At 34.6% G+C, this 10502-nt stretch overlaps 1 pseudogene; it reads right to left on the bottom strand.

The window, feature by feature from the left end:
• Positions 1-9272: 9272 nt before the first annotated feature.
• Positions 9273-9953, bottom strand: LOC105553060 (annotated as a pseudogene).
• Positions 9954-10502: the final 549 nt, after the last annotated feature.

Genomic DNA, 10502 nt, shown 5'->3' with positions numbered 1-10502 from the left:
AGTGCACTCTATGCTTCAGCTGTGGATACAGTTTTACAGAGCCACAGTATTTTTTCCAGCCTATTTTTCCAACTACAACTATCATGTAAAAGATGGGGCTGTTGGCCCACAGTAAGCATGCACCTTTGGCCTGTTAAAAGGAAAAGTGAGTATATCTCAAAAAAAAAAAAAAAAAAAAAAACACTAAATAATAATCTCCCAAGTGGGAAATCAATAGGCAACACCTTAGCTGAAAACTCTAAGTAAGAAGAGTATATTATTTACAAATAGGAAGGTATTTGTCAAAAGAATCAGCTAAAAGAGTCAAGAGGGGCTCCCTCTAGGATGCAAAAATTGGGGAAGGAGAACAGGAGGCTACTGAGGCTTTGTTTTAGCACTCTGACATTTTATGTGTTGGTAAAACATTTTTAAAATAAAAACTAAATAATACTACTTTAAATCCAATGGAAATCTGCGATATATAGCAAATGTTTTGCATTTAATTTTCTATGTTCACTTTGTACTTCATTGATATTTAAAAATTACCTATATTGGTCTTCAGGGATACGCATACCATAGAGAAAGCATGTGGGAAGATATGCACATAAGTGTATTTGGGATATGGGCAAGTGTGAATTCACTGGACTTGTTCCTCTTTCCTACTAGTCATGGAATTTTAGAGCAGGAAGTAATCATCTGAAAAGATCAGCTCATCTAATTCCTTTTTTACATAGATAAAGAACCTGAAGCTTGGCTTAAGCAACCTGATCAAGCGAAGTATGTTCTTTACTTACTTCCCTTGTGTAAGAATAAATATGTTTTGTTGACAAATAAATACTTAGGTAGCATAATAGTTTTTAGACCAAATATAGATTAAAATATAGGTTGAAATCTGTGTTTATGGTATCAAAAAGAAACAAAAACATGTTTTTATTACCTAATGTTCCAAGTCTTGCCCGTTGCACTTTAAAAGTCAAATCCATTAAAAAAATAATTTTGTGCTTGAATCCAGTGATGACAAAGGAGAAAGTTTTCAGTTATTTTCAAGTCCTACTCAGTAAAAAGATGTAGGGATGGGGAGTCTTAATTTCCAATAAATGAAAGTCAACCTGATATAATGGTTACAATATTTTTCCTGTTTTGGAAACAGCAGAGACATATTGCTCAGATGAGTTTAACATGTGAATCTGGTGGAAATCATCCTGAAACAAATTTGAAATATCATCTCTCTTTGGTGTGTTCGTTTCTCATTAACTTGCCTTTTAACATTAGTGTTTCTTATGTTGCCTGTACTTAGCTAATGGTCTACTGGGGATATATATTAATATATACATGACAAAGAATAAGTATAATTTAAAAACTGCATAATGTTCAAAACCAGCACAGTAGCTGTTGGTGTGCAGCTGAGTGATGAACTATGACTAAATCTGGAACATATTCATCTGGTCTCCAAAGTCTGGATATGCACAGTCCCATGGTACTTTTCATTTTGAAGGCATAAGATATTTAAATGATAATTTAAATTATTAAAAAAGGGAAACAAAATAGGTGCCATAACTGCCTATAATGGCGTCAACCCTGTGGAAATGTGTCGGTCAGCCTCTGTGGGTTGTTGAATCATCATTTGTGCAGCGGTGCTCTAGGTCTTGTGTGTGTGTGTGTGTGTGTGTGTGTGTGTGTGTGTTTTAAACCATTTAGATAATAGGCTGCTTTTTCTCAATTATAACATAAGCATTTCCAATCATAAATATTTTTGAGAGCATGATTTTTAAAAAATATTTCAATGGACGAATATGTCTGGCTTGTACCCTTCTTTAGAAATGTTTGAATTCCAGGAACAGAAACAGAGTCAAGCTAGGTTTGGGAAAGTAGGATTTATGGTAGCGATGCAGAGAAATCTCGTGGAGCATCACTCGGGATGCCGAATTATGAATTATTAATATTATGTCATTAACTATACATTTTCTTATATTTAGTATACCTAGTTTCACTTCTAGCTACAATTCACTTCTCATTAATTTTAAATTAAGTTAAAAAATTTACTCTCCTATCGCAAGTACTTCAAACAAACAAGAACAAAACAAAACAAAACAAAATTTGCAAATTTCTCAAAGTCCATCTCAGTAATAAATATTCGAAGCCTTAAGAGCAGCTGCAGGTAAAAAGGTGAACAGATATAAGGCCAGGTAGAAAAGAGAATTGTGGTAAAGAAAATAAAGGCAAACTGAAAAAGAACCATGATAACATAGCATAAACTGAGGAGGAGATTTCAAGGTGGGAAGACAAAGGAATCAATAGATGAAGTAGAGTTAGGAATGAGAAAAGCTCACTGGCAAAGATATAGTGAAGCTAGTACGTTCATATTTTAATGGTTTGCAATAAAAATTGGTAGTATATTTCATAAGGCTGTCTGACAGTACACTTCAAGAGCAATAAACATAGTCATATCTTTTGACCCAATATTCCTACTCCTGGAAATTTAAGGATAGAGTCTAAAAAGGAGAAATACTAAGTTTCATGAATATGTTATTTCCAATTTGTCTTCAAATGGTGAGAATGTGAAAACCCATATCAATCTAATTATAAAAAATAGCTTAATTGTAACACATCACAAAAAAAGACATCCTTGTATATAAAAATTATAGAGCTATTGTAGAGAAAATGTAGCCACTTTTGATACTAGAGTATTAAATATCACCATTAATTAAAACTTTATGGATGCATGTAGTTAAGAACTGAACATGAAGAGAGAAAAATGAAAACACTTCATTCCAAATATGGTGGGATTCTGGGTAATTTCCATTACAGAATATGCTATTTGATTTGACAATTACGGAAAATTGTTCAAATTTGAAACTGTATTTTTTATATATCATGGGGCAGAAAGCAAAGCTTAAAGGAGAAGTTGTGCATGGATAAAGAAGAAACAGGATCTTTGGGGAAATGCCTTATTGTACAAACATGGCTATGAATGAAAGAATTGGCATTCTAATAGGAATTAGGTTGTAGTAAAGACAGGAGACAGGTTATAATAAAGGGCTGATCAATGCAGGGAACTGCATGGTTGAAAGTTTAGGGGGAAAAGGCCAGTGTAGATAAAAAGATTGAGGTACCAGAGAAAAAGATAATAGTGGGTACTGTAAGGAAACAAAATATAGTTAAGACAAGAGATTGTTCATTCATTCAATAATTCAACACATTTACTGAGTATGCTAAGTGCTGAAAATGCTACAGTAAACAAAGCAGATATAAAGCAGAATACTTCCTGCCTTCACTGAGCATATAGTCTACTGTGGGAGAGAGAGATTATGCAAATGAATACAAAAGCAAATTGGGTTCAGGAATATGTAGAAAATGTATAAGGTATTGAAAGAGAGAGAAACAAAAAAGTGCCAATCAGGGAGACTTCTCTGTAACAGGATATTTGAGTTGAGATTAAAAAGATGTAGAAGTTAATCAAGCCAATAGAAGAGGAAGGGGTGAAAAGAGTATCCCAGGAAGAAGGGGCAGTAGGGGAAAAGGTCCCTGGGAAAGAAAACATGGCAAGTCATGGAATTGAAAGAAGGACAGAATGGTTGGGGTGTCATCAATGAAGGGGAGAGAGACATCAGATGAGGGCATAGTCCAAGGCAGGACCAGATCTATAGGTCACAATAAAGGCTGGATTTTATTCTAACAATAATGGTACAACATGGATAAGTCTTAAGCCGAGTATGACATGATAAGGATTGTGATTTTGACATTTTACTCCAATGGGTAGCAATGTTAAGAATAGAATGTATGAGATAAGAACAAAAAACCAAGCCTATTTTTAAGCTATTGATGTGGTCCAGTTGAAAGTTGATTATGATTTGGGCTAGGATGGTATCACTGGAGATGATGTTTAAAACAGTGTTGCTTTTCATTAATCAGGCTTCAAAATGAGTTCCTAGCTCTAAGAGTTCTGCTGCTATGTTATCATCAATGTTTTCTTTCCTCCCTTCAGGAGCTTTACCTTCTGAAAGCAGTGTTATTATGGCAACCTTTAATTTATTTGTTTCATTGCCATTGACAGTTTGTGGAATGCTAGGCCAGGGCAAACGCATCATAATGTACAAGTCATCTTTTAGATTTTTCTCCAGAATAACAATCACCTAAATCTTCAATTGCACAGACTTTGTCCTCCTCAAATTTTCTTATTTAATGGAGGAAGATTCCATTGCCTTATTCTGAATTTTAGAGTACTTTTTTTCTCTCAAGATTTCCCCTGTGTTAAGTTCTAGAGTTGAGCTATCCAATATGGTAGCAACTAGCTACATGCAACTATTTAAATATAAATTACTTAAAACTGAATAAAACTAAAAATCAGTTCCTCTGTTGTAATCACCACATTTTAAGTGCCCAATAGCTACACGTAGCTAGTGGCTATGTGGTGTACAATACAGATATAGAACATTTCCAATATCACAGAAAGTTCTATTGGATAGTACAGATCTAGAGATTCTTCACTGTCTTTGCAGAGATAAGCTTGTTATCTATCATCTGATTAACTACAGTGATAATTATAGATTCTTAAAGAACATTTTTTGCAAGTTCTTGGTATATTCATAATGGTGGCTGTATATTTTTATGACAATGGCCTATTGTCTTGTTACAAATAGTTGTGGTCAGATAGTTTAATAATACAATTAGCCTTATATGTTAACATATGTGAAAACAATGTCACATATGTTATTTTATTTAAATCAGCAATCCTGTACAGTAAGTCCTCATTGAACATTGTCAATAGGTTCTTGGACATCTGTAACATATAAAAAAACCTATATTACCATAGGCTAATTGATTTAAACAAGAATTAGGTTCCTATGACATATTTCTGGTCACAAAAACATCACCAAACTTCTAAATGAAGACCAAAACACTTATACTATTAAACAATGAAATAAGTATGAGCTATATATCCATTTGAGAAAGTTTTATAAAAACAAGTAAAATAATTATTTTCCCAATTTTTGGTAAATCAGCAAGTGATAGCAGCTCTAGTGGTGGTGGAGTTCAATCAAGGAGTAAATGTTTGCAAAGCAAAAATTGTAAGGAACGCTTCCCACCACACAATTCAAAATCAATTACAATACAATAGGTTCACTGAGCATTTTTCTTTTTTTAAAATTTTTTTTATTATACTTTAAGTTCTAGGGTACATGTGCGCAATGTGCAGGTTTGTTACATATGTATACATGTGCCATGTTGGTGTGCTGCACCCATTAACTCGTCGTTTACATTAGGTATATCTCCTAATGCTATCCCTACCCCTCCCACCACCCCACGACAGGCCCCGATGTGTGATGTTCCCCTTCCTGTGTCCAAGTGTTCTCATTGTTCAATTCCCACCTATGAGTGAGAACATGCGGTGTTTGGTTTTCTGTTCTTGCGATAGTTTGCTGAGAATGATGGTTTCCAGCTGCATCCATGTCCCTACAAAGGACAGGAACTCATCCTTTTTCAAGGCTGCATAGTATTCCATGGTGTATATGTGCCACATTTTCTTAATCCAGTCTGTCATTGATGGACATTTGGGTTGATTCCAAGTCTTTGCTACTGTGAGTAGTGCCACAATAAACATACGTGTGCATGTGTCTTTATAGCAGCATGATTTATAATCCTTTGGGTATATACCCAGTAATGGGATGGCTGGGTCAAATGGTATTTCTAGTTCTAGATCCTTGAGGAATCGCCACACTGTCTTCTACAATGGTTGAACTAGTTTACAGTCCCACCAACAGTGTAAAAGTGTTCCTATTTCTCTACATCCTCTCTAGCACCTGTTGTTTCCTGACTTTTTAATGATTGCCATTCTAACTGGTGTGAGGTGGTATCTCATTGTGGTTGTTGATGGCGAGTGATGATGAGCATTTTTTCGTGTGTCTGTTGGCTACATAAATGTCTTCTTTTGAGAAATGTCTGTTCATATCCTTCGCTGACTTTTTGATGGGATTGTTTTTTTTTTTCTTGTAAATTTGTTTGAGTTCTTTGTAGGTTCTGTATATCAGCCCTTTGTCAGATGAGTAGATTGCAAAAATTTTCTCCCATTCTGTAGGTTGCCTGTTCACTCTGATGGTAGTTTCTTTTGCACTGAGCATTTTTCTACCACATTACTTATTACTGTGCATTTATATGAAATTGAATACTTCATACTTTTATTTTATAATACTTCATATTCATTAATTCATTTTCCAACCAGCTTAATCCAATTCAAGGCTGTGGATGGCTGGAGCCTCTCCTGGCAGCTCAGGGCATAAGGCATGAACTCACCCTGGACAGAAACCACCCCATTGCAGGGCACACTCACACTCATACCCACCACAACTCAGTCTGGGACCATGCAGACATGCCAGTTCACCTCACTTGCACTTTTTAGGATGTGGGAGGAAACCAGAGTATCCACAGAAAACCCACACAGATATGTGGGGAACGTGCAAACTCCACAGACAGTGACCCTGACCAGGAATTGATTTTTTTTCTTATTAGTGTTACAACAAAATCATGTTGAATGAAAGAACATTATTTTGATGACATCCTGTACATTTAAAAAGTATAATTATCCCTATTCCACACATAGGTAAACTGATGCTCAGAAGAATTAAGTAATTTCATAATAATCCCTAAAAATAAAAGTAATAATTAAAACAATAATGAACACTTATTGCCAGGCAGTATTTAGAGTATTATACATGTATTAACTCATTTAATCTCCAAAATAACTTTAATATATAACTCTAAGAGATAAGAAAAACTACAATTTTTTTTTTCTTATGAGAAAACCAAGACACAGAAATTTTCTCTTAAAGAGATTTTTACGGTAAACATCAGTATTTTGGGAAAAATTGCTCAACCTCTCTTAGCCTCAGTTTGCGTCTCTATAAAATGAGTATAATGTAAGCAATCTCATAGAGCACACATATCAATCAGTTTTTGTTTGGTTATGTTATGATTCCAAATAATCCCGAAATCTCAATGATTTACAAGTGAGTTTTTGTGTGTGTGTGTGTGTGTGTGTGTGTGTTGGTGGCTTGACTCTCATATCTTATTCTAGAGATTAGGCTAAGGAGCTGATCCTATCTAGGACACATTTTCAGGGCAGAGGAAGAGAGAAAGAGCTGGCAGAAACATACAGTGGTTTCTAATTTCTTCTTAGAATTGGCACAGTGTTACACTGTTCACATTTTAACTGGCGGTAGCAAGTCATGTGGCCAACCTCGATGACACCATGTCCTCCTTTCACAAGGAAACCCATCAAGTCGGATGACAGTGGTCTAGGATGATTTTCTTACAGGGAAGAGGGGAACTGTGCTTGGGACAAGCATTACAATCTGCCACAATATGGATTAAATATAATGATATATAAAGACCTAATTCAGTGCTTGACATCTAGAAGTTCACCACAGTTACAGTTATGATTTCCTTTTTCCTTCCTTTTAATGCATTCAGGTAAATCTTAGAGCTTTGAGACAAAGTACCGATTATAAAAGTGACCACTGACAATTATTCTTTCCTCCTTTTCCAGGAAAGCTTTAGTTACACTTTGCATCATTAAGCATGTATTAATATTTGGACTGATACAAGGAAGACTTAGAAAAAATTTCAGATTTTTTTCAGAATTAAATTTATTTCACATTGATAAAAACCATGAAAAACATTTACATTTTCCCACATTACTGCACAACATTTCAATGGAATATTTCTTGCCATAGATAATATTTTGCTCATCTGTAGAGCTGAAACAACAGTTTATATTCTTCAAGATAAAGAAAAATGGCATGTTTAAAATTTTTAAATCCAGACAATGACATTTGGCTTCATTATTACCATCCTACAGAGTCCATTACTAAATTATTTTCATTATCGATTAGCACCAATTTATAAAAATGCATTCTTAATATTGGTTTGGTCAGCTGGAATATAGCAGAAAAATTAACACAGTTCAGAAATATCAAGCATACATTTTTGCTGCATATTAATCTGTGCAGTAACTACATCTTATGTATAGGGCTCTGACTAGCCTTTATTACCCATAAGTTTGCTTTCAAATAATTTTTACCGGTAATCTGAAAATTTTGACAATTTAAAATGATTACTATTTTTATGTTTACATGAAAAACTAATATAAAAAATAATTTGACTAAAGTGAAAATTTCAAATAAGTCCACTGGCAGATGAAAATAAAGCAAAAAAATTACAATGGATTTCTCATCTTCTATAGTAGTTGGTTTCAAATATGTGTAAAAAGTAAATTCTATGCTATGAGACGATGAAATCATCTTAGAAATTAGTTTCTAAGATCAGTCTTAAAGATATTTCAGAATATACTAGAATATGATCTAATTATTCTTTCAGTTGTTTATAGAAAAATAAAACCACAGAATTATTCCTGTTACCTGGGATGAAGATCCTAATAACTAAATAGGTGTAAATTTGGATAAGGTATAATAATTTGAAATAAGAGTGGATAATATCTGGTTTCTCTATGAAGCATAAGTAGATTTTAGATACCTTATATCTGTGACTCAGAATGTCAAATTACAGCATGTATTGGCAGTAGCTATCTATGGCAGAGAGGTAATATTTGGTCTGCTATGAAGGACAATAAAGAACGAATGAACTTTTTTTTTCCTTGAGAGAAAAGAATATTAAATAGAAATAATATCAAGGAAAAAAATGCCTGGTCCCAAAATAAAAGGGTCATTAATTGAAGACAACAATTTTACTCTTTTTTGACAATGAACAGCATTATCCATATTATTAGGAATAATGTAATACCACCTCATTATGTATTACAATCATTATGTATATGTGAATACATATATAAAAATACAGACACTGCATGGTGACTAAGCAATTTTGGAATAAATCCATAGACTAAGTCACAACATGCATAAATTGTTTACATCTTAACTGCTTATTTATACCTGAACAAATTTTCAGTAAGTATACTGCTAATTTTCAAATGATGTAATAAAAAATCTAGTGGTAGTACTGTATTATTTTGCTGAATTACATTTGAGAAAAAAGAAGCTACCTGCTGCATCTATTTTAACATAGTATATCATGGATCTTCTTATAAGAATACATGTATGGAAACTTAAAAGGTCATAAATTTCTGATGAGGGGAGACATTATTTGATCTGTCATTGGTGTGTATTTGCAAAACATTTTAACACTGCAAACATTAGAAATTTGAAGATTGGGCATTGGAAAAGGTTTATACTCTACTACAGTGATGCTGGTGTACTTCTACACAAGGCCTCTGAGTGATGTCAATCAATTGGAGGTAGGAGTTTATCAATGAATTGCTTGACATCCATCATTTCCTGTTGACACGAACTATGCATCATACTTTAAAACCTATGAGGGTTTTACCAATGTTTTTAGTTTTTCAACAGTAAGAGAACCAAACACCAGGGGAACTAAAGGGTCACAATCTCTGTGGCACTGGAGAATAGAAATATCTCTGTTAGCGCCACTGATAGGACCCTGTGGAAAGGAAGCCCGAAGTAGAAACCAGCATCTGAACGCAGTGACACCCGTTAGTTTCTGCTGCGTGGTAAGGGCCGTATATAAAGATAAAGCTCCTCCCTGAGAAAATCCTCCCAAAATAATTCTGTTAGAAGAAATGCCATTTTTCACTTATTGATCAATCAAAGCCTTTATATTTTCAACTGCCTGTTTAATCCCAGGTTCATCCTCTTGTGATTCTGGTGAAAGCCCAATAATATCAAACCATGAAGGCACAGCCATGTTCATATTTAATGTAAAGGCGTAACAGGCGGGGCATGCGGGCAGATATATTTGATATGTGAACTTCTGATACCTGCAAAGGCTTCTGTCCATCCATGCCCAGTATCTCCCAAGCCGTGAAGGAAAATCACCGCGGCGGTGGCCTTCCAGGCGGCGGGCATGATGGCTGGCAGCGGGGCTGACATGTTGTTTCTGCACATACACCGGCTCAGCTCGCAGCGCAAGCGGAAGGAAGGGCGGGCGCCCGGCCGCGGCCCAAGGGCGTGTGAACGGCCAGATTGTTTTTGTAGTTGCTTTCACTGACCTAGTGTTATGTAGTGTATTTATTTATTTAAATATTTATTTATAAATAAAGAAAACTTTACAATTGGTTAGATATTATTTCGAAGCATGTAAGCTGGTTTGTGTAATGAGTATGAAATTATGAAATAAATAAAACTAAGTGGGAAGAAAACTATAACTATCTGGATGAGTTCCGTGTCTCATAAAAGAGTTTGTTTAAAAATGCCCTTTGCTGTGGTTGCTTTAAATTAGTTGGTTTTGTTGTTTGGGCTTCAAATAATGGGTTTATATACAGGGAAGTAGTTTTTATTTCACATACTCCATAATAATGTGGTTCATATCAATATAAACATCATGTAGTTCTCAAAGTCAATAGTTAATTTCCTCATACTGATTTGTGATTTTGAACACACACACACACACACACACACACACACACACCAAAGTTATATATAAACAAGGTTTTA

The sequence above is a fragment of the Mandrillus leucophaeus genome, unplaced genomic scaffold, assembly GCF_000951045.1.
Source record: "Mandrillus leucophaeus isolate KB7577 unplaced genomic scaffold, Mleu.le_1.0 Scaffold1160, whole genome shotgun sequence".
In the NCBI taxonomy this organism is placed as follows: domain Eukaryota; kingdom Metazoa; phylum Chordata; class Mammalia; order Primates; family Cercopithecidae; genus Mandrillus; species Mandrillus leucophaeus.
The sequence above is the reverse complement of the archived record's forward strand: the minus strand, read 5'-3'. Positions and strand labels throughout refer to the sequence as shown.